Source organism: Anomaloglossus baeobatrachus, chromosome 11 (genome assembly GCF_048569485.1).
Source record: "Anomaloglossus baeobatrachus isolate aAnoBae1 chromosome 11, aAnoBae1.hap1, whole genome shotgun sequence".
NCBI lineage: Eukaryota > Metazoa > Chordata > Amphibia > Anura > Aromobatidae > Anomaloglossus > Anomaloglossus baeobatrachus.
In genome coordinates this window covers 118309076-118321564 of record NC_134363.1, presented here as the reverse complement: position 1 = coordinate 118321564, position 12489 = coordinate 118309076, and the positions used below count along the sequence as shown (strand labels likewise).

The 12489-nt window shown below is 47.0% G+C and overlaps 1 protein-coding gene across 2 annotated transcripts in view; it reads right to left on the bottom strand.

Annotated features, from left to right (window-relative positions):
- Nucleotides 1-12231, bottom strand: part of ARHGEF12 (Rho guanine nucleotide exchange factor 12) — a 258987-nt gene extending 246756 nt beyond the window's left edge. For both annotated transcript variants that reach the window (XM_075328415.1, XM_075328414.1), the window contains exons 1-2: nt 12210-12231; nt 2791-2897 (exon numbers count right to left, since the gene is read on the bottom strand). The gene's annotated coding sequence lies outside the window, so the exon portion shown is untranslated. The remainder of the gene's footprint in view (nt 1-2790; nt 2898-12209) is intronic.
- Nucleotides 12232-12489: the final 258 nt, after the last annotated feature.

The window sequence follows — 12489 nt, the reverse complement described above, 5'->3', positions numbered from 1 at the left end:
ATATCACACACAATACACCCCCATATCTCACACACCCTACCCACATATCTCACCCTGCCTGTACCCCAACTTACCCCTCTCAAACACTCTGCACCCCTTCACATGCTTCTGTCACAGTCTGCAGCCCTCATATGCCCCTCACCCTGCAGCCCCTCCCCCTCATGTCCCCTCTTTTCTTATTACCAGTCATGTGTCCATTATCTCCTTCAGGATTCAGTTCTCTTGCTTTCTGCCCTGCCTCCTGTGTCTCCTCCCACACAGTCACATGGGCGTGACATCATCGCAGGTCCTGCAGGATGGAGATTCCGTCTGCTGTGCAGGTCAGGACTAGCACTCCTGCAGCTCAGACATGGCTGGTGGCCTCTCCAGGTCAGGGGCCCCTCTACTGACACTGGGCTCCCCTGACTCACAGTTCGGCCACTACACAGCAGCACTACACTTAGACGCAGAGCGGCTGCCGGGCCCCTATGTGTAGTGTCGCTGTGTAGTGGCCGGCCTGTGAGTCAGGGGAGCCCAGTGTCAGTAGAGGGGCGGCTCACTCGTTCCCCCACTGATCCGGTCTCCTCGGCGCATCGTCCATTGCTGTCGCTCGCTGACCTCTCAGCAGGCGCGCAGTGATGACGTCACCGCGCTCGCTGCAGAGCTGTCAGAAGAACGCCGACAGTCACAGCGGGGAGAATGATAAGAAAGAGAGCGCCGCTCACTCCCTCATCATTGCTCTCAATTGTGCTGGCGCCGGCCCTGATCCTTCCCATAGACAGGTAGGAGCCCTGTCTGCGAGCCAGATACGGCCATCAAAAGAGCCATATCTGGCTCGCGAGCCATAGGTTCCCGACCCCTGCACCACAGCAAAGAAAAAGGGGGGTGGCCCTCTAAAAGAAGGGAACAGCGTACAGAGGATTTAAGGGCAAGGAAAAAATCTGGTCTAGATCAGGATGGTACTTCTAGTGATCAAAATGTCTCACTGTGTAAATTGTGGATATATCAGACGACTCTGCTCCCTGGAAGAATTAAAGGCATAAAAGAAGAAGAAAAGCAATGTATAATCAGAGTAATGTGACAGAGGTAAAAGCAATGCTGCACCATTAATGATATTTACCAAATAAATAGGAGATATGATCTGAATATACCGGGCGCTGAGCTCAGCCAGCACTGCACTGGAGCCGGGTACAAAGCCCACCGCCCGTTATGTCCAACACTGCCAGGGCCGCACTTCAGAGTGGTGTACCCAGAACACCGGATTGTTAGGTTTACACGCTGTGCTCTACAGTTTGTGCCCATTTGTAGCAAATACCTGAAACCTTGGCCTCCATGTCAAAATTCTACCTTTATGCTGTTGAAAGGTAGAAAATTCACGGCTTTTTACTTTGATATTTTTTACACTGTTCAAAGCTGAAGTTCTTCAATACACAGTATATACTGTACATGTAAAATAACATTCAGAGTGCCTGCTGCCACCTCTAGGGGGAGCCTTATGCAGGATTATTACTGGCTTTAATCCGAACTCCGCATGCGCTCATGCTCCCTCTGGTGGTGACAGGTAGAAGAATTATATTTTTGTGTCTTTCTATACAAGGGATATTTAGAGCTCTGTATTGAGAGCAAAAATGGAAAAGTCCTCAAATACTTTACATTTTTTTTTTCAATTCACTCATGGTTTTGCCAAACTATGCAAGCAAAACCCTGCCCAAAATTTTACCCTACGTATGCAACCTTACCTAGAACAAAGGCCTGTTGAGGGCCACCCAATCGAAAAGGTTAATAAGATGAGGATTTTTATTATTTTTTATTTTTAACAAAATATACATGCTGTGACCCATGATATAATAAGCACTATGGTGCTACACTGTGCATAGTACCTTATACGCATGGCTCTATGCAGATTCCCCATTTGCACACATGAATTTCACTGAGCATGCAGAATCAGCGTCACCACCCATTCATGATCATAAAGCATCTCTAATATTACATTTCACCAGTGGGCAGCAGCCATCATATCTGGGAGGCAGGGGTATGGTTACCTGGCCTCCAGAAATATAGCTACTGACATGGTACACATGTATGCAGCCATGGTCACATGCTGAGAATTACATCTATGTTTAGATATTACAGAGTTAAAGGGAACCTGTCACCAGTTTTTTGTCCTATAAACTGCGGCCACCACCACTAACATAATGATTATAGGAGAACAGGCCGCTGTGTAGAACATAAAAATCCCTTTACAATACTCACCTAAGGTGCGGTGCGGTGGAGTTGAGCCATATGGGCATCTCCGTTCTCCGGTGCAGACGCCTCCTCTTTCGGCCACCTTCGTTCTTTCTGAAGCCTGTGTGCATGACGCGTCCTACGTCATACACACTTGTCAGTCTCGTGCAGGCGCACTACAATACTTTGATCTGCCCTGTGAGTGTGTATGACGTAGGACGCGTCATGCACCCTGGCTTCAGAAGGACAACAAAGATGGCTGAAAGAGGAGGCGCCAGCCACGGAAAACGAAGACATCCATCTGACCCAACTCCACCGCACATTTAGGAGAGTATTATAAAGTGTATTTTATGCTCTATAGAGTGGCCTGGGCTCTTATACAATATATTATATACACATTCTAAGAGCCCGGTGGTGGTGGTCGCAGCTTATAGGCCCCAAAACTGGTGACAGGTTCCCTTTAATTGTAATCCACTCCATAATAGACAGATTTTGTTGTGGATTTCAAAGATTTAGCAAACAGTCTCAGTGTCTGGTGTCACAACTCCAGAGTGTAATGCAGAAGTAGCTGGAAACACGTCCTACCTGTAGGATCCAAATCATGAGATGAGAAGTCATGGGTAGAGCTGACACTCCGCTCAACCTTCTGCTTCCTGTCGGCCGATATGTCGCTGCTCAGAATGCTCCCATGCCTGGAAGATAGCCATTATCAGTGACCGTGTAACAGAGCATGGGTACAACCACTAACTCAGCCACCAAGATAGAGAACTTCAGGCATCAGAGCCAAAAAAGCTCAGAAGGTTGCCCTTCACTACAACCAACACACCAAAAATACACAAAAAGAGTGTGATGTCCACTACACTAGCCTCAGCTTCCCCTTTTGCTAGAGAGAAAAAAAAAATACATTATTATTATTATTATTATTATTAATAATAATAATTAATAAATATATTATAAAATGACTTTTTTTTAGCTTTGCAATGTCCATGGTAAATCTTGTAACAGACTGGAGGATCGGCTGTGATGTTCTACCTAATATAGTTCACTTCCTATGGAAAAACTCCTGTCTGGAGGCTGCTCGCCATCCTTTACCCCATTCAAAGCAGATGATTCCAACCTGCAGCTTCACAGGTGCTGCACAACTACAACTCCCAGCATGTCCAGACAGCCACAAGCGGGCAGCTGCTATGGTCCTGCCCCAGACTGCAGTCACCAAATGCATGAAATGTGGTTTTAAAAAATGCAGCACTCACCACTAATTATGTGGATAGAAACCGTTCAGTAAAGTCTGCAGCGATGGCTCATCCATGCGGCATCTGCACTGCAACCATTATTCCAAACCCACCACTACACAGCCAAGGATTTATTTTATTTTTTTTAACAGAAAGTTTATATGCTTAGGAAAAAACAGTGCAGAGCTTGGTTTTCAGTCAGGAGGGCGGCCCTATTGCTGGGAATCAGTCATGTCACTCATGTTCAAGCACAATTCTTTTTTGACTTTAGTCACGCACCCTGCAGCGTCACTGACTATACACAGATCCTTCACCAGAATGTCTCTTCTTACTTCCACCCCTTATGGTCACAGAATCGTGACATCACACAGGTCCTATATAGGCAATTATCCAATGCTAAACTGAGCTGCGCCCATTAGTCACATGATCAGGACATCACAGGTCCTGCATAGACCAGCTGAGCTTGCGTGAGGTTATGATCATGTGACTAATGGGCAGAGCTCAGCATTGGACAAATGGTCTATACAGGAAGGACCGGTGTGATGACAATGTGACTAATGGATGGAGCTCAGCAGAGAATTTCTGGTAAAGGATCTGTGTATAATCAACTACACTGCACTGAAGTTCAAAAAAAGAATTTTGCTTCAACGTGAGTGACATGTCTAATTCCCAGGAAGAGGCCGCCCTCCTGACTGAAACCACGCTCTGTACTGGCTTTACATAAGCAGAAAAAAAAAAGTTTGTAAGATAAATACATGGAATTTTTTTCAATGTTAGTGTTGTACATATATACACACACATATGTGCCGTTTTGTCGCTACGGCGGTGGTCGGTGCACGGTGCCGCACAAAAAGGTCAGGTTAGGGACCCACTCAAGAGGTTTGCCGTGACGTGGCAGTGGGCTTAATACAATCTGATCAGAATTGTAACAAAAGAACCTCATGTTCTATTTAATTTTTTGCCTAGCGGCTTTAGATCAATGTATTTTTGGGATGTGCGATCCATGTCTTTTTCTTCATAGTATGATATATATATATATACACACACACACACACACATACATACATACATACATACACATATATACACACACACACACACACACACACACGTACATATATACACATATATATGTATATAGTGTTAGGTCCAGAAATATTTGGACAGTGACACAAGTTTTGTTATTTTAGCTGTTTACAAAAACATGTTCAGAAATACAATTATATATATATAATATGGGCTGAAAGTGCACACTCCCAGCTGCAATATGAGAGTTTTCACATCCAAATTGGAGAAAGGGTTTAGGAATCATAGCTCTGTAATGCATAGCCTCCTCTTTTTCAAGGGACCAAAAGTAATTGGACAAGGGACTCTAAGGGCTGCAATTAACTCTGAAGGCGTCTCCCTTGTAAACCTGTAATCAATGAAGTAGTTAAAAGGTCTGGGGTTGATTACAGGTGGGTGGTTTTGCATTTGGAAGCTGTTGCTCTGACCAGACAACATGCGGTCTAAGGAACTCTCAATTGAGGTGAAGCAGAACATCCTGAGGCTGAAAAAAAAGAAAAAATCCATCAGAGAGATAGCAGACATGCTTGGAGTAGCAAAATCAACAGTCTGGTACATTCTGAGAAAAAAGGAATTGACTGGTGAGCTTGGGAACTCAAAAAGGCCTGGGCGTCCACGGATGACAACAGTGGTGGATGATCGCCGCATACTTTCTTTGGTGAAGAAGAACCCGTTCACAACATCAACTGAAGTCCAGAACACTCTCAGTGAAGTAGGTGTATCTGTCTCTAAGTCAACAGTAAAGAGAAGACTCCATGAAAGTAAATACAAAGGGTTCACATCTAGATGCAAACCATTCATCAATTCCAAAAATAGACAGGCCAGAGTTAAATTTGCTGAAAAACACCTCATGAAGCCAGCTCAGTTCTGGAAAAGTATTCTATGGACAGATGAGACAAAGATCAACCTGTACCAGAATGATGGGAAGAAAAAAGTTTGGAGAAGAAAGGGAACGGCACATGATCCAAGGCACACCACATCCTCTGTAAAACATGGTGGAGGCAACGTGATGGCATGGGCATGCATGGCTTTCAATGGCACTGGGTCACTTGTGTTTATTGATGACATAACAGCAGACAAGAGTAGCCGGATGAATTCTGAAGTGTACCGGGATATACTTTCAGCCCAGATTCAGCCAAATGCCGCAAAGTTGATCGGACGGCGCTTCATAGTACAGATGGACAATGACCCCAAGCATACAGCCAAAGCTACCCAGGAGTTCATGAGTGCAAAAAAGTAGAACATTCTGCAATGGCCAAGTCAATCACCAAATCTTAACCCAATTGAGCATGCATTTCACTTGCTCAAATCCAGACTTAAGACGGAAAGACCCACAAACAAGCAAGACCTGAAGGCTGCGGCTGTAAAGGCCTGGCAAAGCATTAAGAAGGAGGAAACCCAGCGTTTGGTGATGTCCATGGTTTCCAGACTTAAGGCAGTGATTGCCTCCAAAGGATTCGCAACAAAATATTGAAAATAAAAATATTTTGTTTGGGTTTGGTTTATTTGTCCAATTACTTTTGACCTCCTAAAATGTGGAGTGTTTGTAAAGAAATGTGTACAATTCCTACAATTCCTATCAGATATTTTTGTTCAAACCTTCAAATTAAACGTTACAATCTGCACTTGAATTCTGTTGTAGAGGTTTCATTTCAAATCCAATGTGGTGGCATGCAGAGCCCAACTCGCGAAAATTGTGTCACTGTCCAAATATTTCTGGACCCAACTGTATAATATATCTATATCTATATCTATATATACATATATACACATATACATATATACACATATACATACAGTTAGGTCCAGAAATATTTGGACAGTGACACAATTTTGTAAGGCTATGTGCGCATGTAGCGTTCTGTCCCAGCAGAAATTTCTGCAGCGATTTGAACAGTACACATGTGCTTCACATCGCTGCAGAAAAAGTCCGTAGTGAAAAAAAAGCCGATTGCATGCGCTCTGAGTACAGCCCCTAACATAGACAGAGCAGGCGCTGCAGGCAGAGCGCAGGAAAGAAGTGACATGTCACTTCTTAGAACGAGCGCTTCGGGCAGCAGCTGAAGCGCTGAGCTCTAATACGCTACGTGCGCACGGCCCCTGCATAATCTTCATAGATTATGCTGGGGACGCAGGACGCTTCAGTTACGCTGCGGTGCAGATTGCAGCGTAACTGCATGTAATTACGCAACGTGCGCACATAGCCTTAATGTGGTGTCCTCTAAATAACTCACACATTAATGTCTAAACCGCTGGCAACAAGAGTACACCCCTAAGTTGAAATGACAACATTTTCCCTCCCTGGTGTGGTGTCTCAGAGTTACAAGGTGTGAATGGGGAAAAGGAGTGTTACATTTGGTGTAATCGCATAAACACTCTCTCATAGTGGTCACTGGAAGTGCAACATGGCTCCTCTTGGCAAAGGATTCTCTGAGGAGCTGAAAAATAGAATTGTTGCTCTACATAAAGATGGCCTAAGCCAGGGGTCTCAAACTCGGCTGGGTGTATGGACCGCACAAAGGAAAAAAAATAATTTGGGGTGCCGCATTCTTTGCAGGACAAAGTGACATTTTTATTGGTACCATATATACCGTATTTTTCGCTTTATTAGGCCCCTTTCACACGTCAGTGATTCTGGTACGTTTGTGCTTTTTTTTAAACGTACCAGAATCACTGACATACGCAGACCCATTATAATGAATGGGTCTGCTCACACGTCAGTGATTTGTCACTGCACGTGTCTCCGTGCAGCGTACCCGCGTGTGCGTGATTGCCGCACGGAGACATGTCCATTTTTTTCTGGCATCACTGATGTTCCACAGACCACGCAGTGGTGTGGTCAGTGAAACACGTGCCAGAAAAAAAACGTGCTTTTAAAATAAACATTTTAACTCACCCGGCTTCAGCGACGCTTTCTGCAGCCCGTCCTCCCTGCTGCTTCTAAGCCGGCTGATTACTGTCGCGCATATTCATTATGCGCGACACAGCCGACCCGGAAGCAGCTGCTGCAGGGGTCACCGCCGGCCGGATGCTGCACCGCGGGAGGATTCAGCACCACGGACAGCGGGAGCAGGCACAGGTGAGTTGATTTCTAAGTGCAATCACGGTCCACGGAGAACGGAGCCCGGATTGCACTTGGACAACCCATGTGTGCCGTGATTCACGGCACACGCAGGGACATGTGCGTGTTTTACACGCCAGTGAAAAACGTCACTGTTTTTCACTGACGTGTGAAACGGGCCTAAGACGCACTTTTCCTCCCAAAAATTTGGGAGGAAAATGGGGGGGGGGTGTGTCTTATAATCTGAATATAGCGGTACCTGGGGGTCCTGTGTGCGGCGATCGGGCGGCCGGGTGCCTGTGGCTGTGCGCAAGCGGCCGGGTACCTGTGCTTGCGTGCGGTGGCAACCGGGTACCCGTGGCTGTGTGCGGCCGGCGGCACGGCGCTGTGTGCGGCCGGGCGCTGTGTGCGGCCGGCGGTCGGGTGCCCGTGCGGGCGGCAGACGGCTGCCGCCCTCGCAAAGGCACCTGGCTGCCACCCGCACGCAAGCCCAGGTACCCGGCCGCTTGCACGCAGGGTGGGCGGGCAGCCTGCTGGCTGCCACTCTGTGCGTGCGGGGCGGGCGGCTGTGCAGCAAGTTACCTAGTTTATCCGCGGTCCCACTTTCAAATGATGGCACCAGGAGCGGGCGCGTGCACAGATGGAGCCCTTGGATGAGAGCTCCATCTGTGCATGCGCCGCTCTGGTGCCATCACTTGAATCGGGACCGCGGACACACTGGGAAAACACCGCATCCGTCTGCTCCACCACTGAGCCGTCACCGCCGCTGCCACCACTGAGCAGTCACCGCCGCTGCCACCACTAAGCAGTCACCGCCGCTCCAACCACTAAGCCGTCACCGCCGCTGCCACCACTGAGCCGTCACCGCCGCTGCCACCACTGAGCCGTCACCGCCGCTGCCACCACTGAGCCGTCATTTGAACCGGGACCGCAGACACTGTGACACTCACTGCACGGGCCTGCTGCACGACTCACCCGCCGCCGCTGCTGCCGCCACCACGGACCCCGCGGCTCCTGCCACCCCGGACGCCACCGCACCTGCCACCACAGACCCGCTGCCACTGACCCGCCGCGCCTGCCAGCACAACCTGTGCCTCCTGTGACCCCGCTTCACCACCACTGCTGCCCCCCTCCGGTAAGAGAACACCGGAGTATAAAACGGACACCATTTTTCTTTTTTTTACCTTTTTTTATGTCTAAATTTGGGGTGCGTCTTATAAAGCGAAAAATACGGTAATTATTTTTTTTTTACACACCTTTGGACCACTGATTTTGAACATTTTCCCTTGTTTATTATACGGTAGCAAACGTGCACATTCTTTGTTTAAATATAAAAAATATTTTTATTTTTTTACATTTTATTCCTTTCTTGTAACTAATAGTCTTACAATTAGCACTATATAGAAATTTTGGCAAACATCTTTTAGTAATGTTCCCCATCTTGTTGTAACGTGCCCATCCTTGTCCCCTTGTAGTAATGTGCCCATCCTTGTCCCCATCCTAAAGTAATGTTCCCCATCCTTGTAGTAATGTCTCATCCTTGTCCCCATGTTATAGTAATGTGCCCATCCTTATCCCCATCCTATAGTAATGTCCCCAGCCTTGTCCCCATCCTGTACTAATGTGTTCATCCTTGTCCCCATCCTATAGTAATGTCCCCAATCTGTAGTAATGTGCAAACCTTGTCCTCATCCTATAGTAATATCCCCAGCCTTATCCCTACCCTATAGTAATGTTTCCCATCCTTGTCCCCTTGTAGTAACGTCCCTATCCTGTAGTAATGTGCCCATCCTAGTCCCCATCCTACAGTAATGTGCTCACCTTGTCCCCACCCTATTGTAATGTCCCCATCCTACTATAGTAATATCCCCAGCCTTATCCCCATCCCATAGTAATGTGCGCACTTTGTCCCCATCCTGTAGTAATGGGTCGGGGGGGGGGGGGGGGCAGTGGCTATAACTTACCGATCGCTCTCCAGTCCTCAGCTTCCGAATCCACAGACGCCGGAGTGAAGCTGAGGGGGCGGTTCCATCAGCAGATCCACAGTGATTGGAGAGATCGGTCACAAGGTCGGTCTCTCCAATCAGAGCTGGGGGCGAGTTAAAGAGAGGTCACCCAGCTCCAGCCAATGATCGGTGCTACATCTGCACTGGTCATGGCTGGTTTTCAATGTTTAGCCATTTTCAATGGCTGAAACATTACAGTGGCAGTGATTGGCTGACGAACGCCGCTCAGCCAGTTACAGCCTCTGTAGCTCTGGGGAGGACACACCACCCCTACTGAGGTCAGGCAGATGTCCCCTCCCCCCCGAATCTAAGGTATTTGCAAAGTGATCGCAGCCACTGGGGCCGCGATTTCGCCATGACGAACTGGGTACGTCATGGGTCCTTAAGTACCGGGAAGCCAAGACATAACCAGTATGTCATAGGTCGCTAAAGGGTTAATGTGCCGTGCTTCACATACACACAAAAAAAATAAATAAATAAACACCATTCTTCTCACCTGTCCCGCATTCCCTCGGCTGCCTCATCTCTGCTTCGTGTGGCCCCCAGGCCCGTGCCCCCGGTCACTATCGCGAGAGGTGCCGCAGCCACTGTCAGTGATTTATGTCAGATGATTGTATTGCCGGCGCGAGAGCGCAGCACCAGCAACACATTCATCTGACAAAGCGCAGACAGTGGCTGCGGCTCCTGCACCTGCCGCGATAGTGAACAGGGGCACGGGCCTGGGGGGTGGGGAAGGGGGGGGGGATGGAGGTCGCACGAAGCAGCCTGAGGGGCCGCGTGCGACCCGCATGTTTGAGACCCCTGGCCTAAGCTATAAGACGTTTGCTAACACCCTGAAACTGAGCTGCAGAACAGCGGCCAAGACCATACAGCAGTTTAATAAGACAGAAGACAGGTTCCACTCAGAACAGCCCCCATCAAGGTCGACCAAAGAAGTGGAGTGCATGTGCTCAGGGTCACATCCAGAGGTTGTCTTTCCAAAATAAATGTATGAGTGCTGCCAGCATTGCTGTAGAGGTTACACTGGTGAGGGGGGTCTGCCTGTCAGTGCTCAGACCATACTCCGCACAATGCAACAAATTGGTCTGCATGGTTGTCATCTCAGAAGGAAGCCTCTTCTAACAATGATGCACAAGAAACCCAACTAACAGTTTGCTGGGGAAAAAAAAAAAAGCAGACTAAGGCCATGGATTACTGGAACCATGTCCTGTGGTCTGAAGAGACCAAGATAAACCTGTTTGGTTCAAATGGAGTCGCAATGCAGTATTCCAACATGCTAAAGACCCCAAACACCTCCAAAACAGCCACTGCCTTGCTAAAGGTAACGAGGTAAAAAGTTGCTGGACTGGCCAAGCGTCTCCAGACCTAAACCCTATTGAGCATCTGTGAGACATCCTCAAACATAAGGTGGAGAAGCACAAGGTCTCTAATATCCACCAGCTCTGTGATATCGTTATGGAGGATGGAAGAGGATCCAGCGGCTCCTGTGATGCTCTAGTGAACTCCATGCCTAAGGCTATGTTCACACAGTGCATCTTTTGTAACTACAAAGATGCGTTTTTGGCTCCAAAAACCGCACCCGCGGCAAAAATGTATAAAACCCATGCGTTTTTACAACATTTTGCGTTTTTGTTTTTTTTGTTTTTTTTTGTTTTTTTTTTAAGTCAAATCTACTTTCTGGAAGGGCTCAAAAAGCTGGAAAAACGCAAAGAAAATGGACATGCTGCATCTTCAAAAATACAGCCAACAAAAGATGCCCAGCAAAATACAAATCTCAAATACTTTTCTGGGGAAGGAAATGCATGCATTTTGATGCATCTTTGTGACCTCACAAACGCACAAAAAGATGCCCAGTGTGAACATAGTCTGCTTTCTGATATAGAAAAAAAGAAAATATTAGTGGAAAAAACTGGGGCTGAGAAAAAAAAAGCCCCATGTCCACGTCCTACAACATGAAGCAAAAAACTGATTAACTTTCTGCCGGTAGCTGGGTATATACTGCGGAGGAGGAGTTAACTTATTCTTGCCTAGTGTCGCCTCCTAGTGGCAGCAGCATATACCCATGGTTTCCTGTGGCCTCCAATGAAGCGAAAAAGAAAGAAATGGTGGCAACACAAAATAGACACAATTTGGCCATTTTCACTTAGGGGTGTACTCACTTTCATTCCCAGCAGTTTAGACATTAATAGCTGTGTGTTGAGTTATTTAGAGGGCACCAAATTTATACTGTTATACAAGATGAACACTGACTATATTACATTGTATCACAGCGTTATATCTAGTGTTGTCCCATGAAAATATAGAATAAAATATTTACAAAAATGTGAGGGGTGCGCGCACACCACACACACACACACACACACACACACACACACACACACACACACACACACACACTTTATAGGTGAAATATATGTAAAGAGTTCATGCTACAGGGATATTGTATCATGGCAGTCGGGCATTTAAGTCAACGCATGCAATGGTGACTTCCTCATCTCAAACAATTTAGTGAAACAAAAGCCAAAAGCAGTGGTGGGTATAACAGATGTGCGGAAAACGTCCAGAGAGTAAACCACAATCAAGAACAAAAACGATCAAGAAATGACGCCATCTACATACAAATCATGAAGATGAACGTACCTGGTTGGTTTTCTTCCATGAAACCTGAAAAACAAAGCAGACACAATGTTATTATGAGGCGATACATTCTGACTGTATGTTACAAAACATTAGAGACATGGAGCAATGCTGGGCACACAGGAACACCAGCGGTGACCGCGGCTGACATGACAACATTCAGCTTTATCGTGTGTAGATCTGCACAGGGATTACCATAATGAACTGGATACAATTCGAAACAAGAGCCAGGCTGTTGGGGGCGCTGCCGAGCACAACCCTGACCAGACTGATTGTCATATGT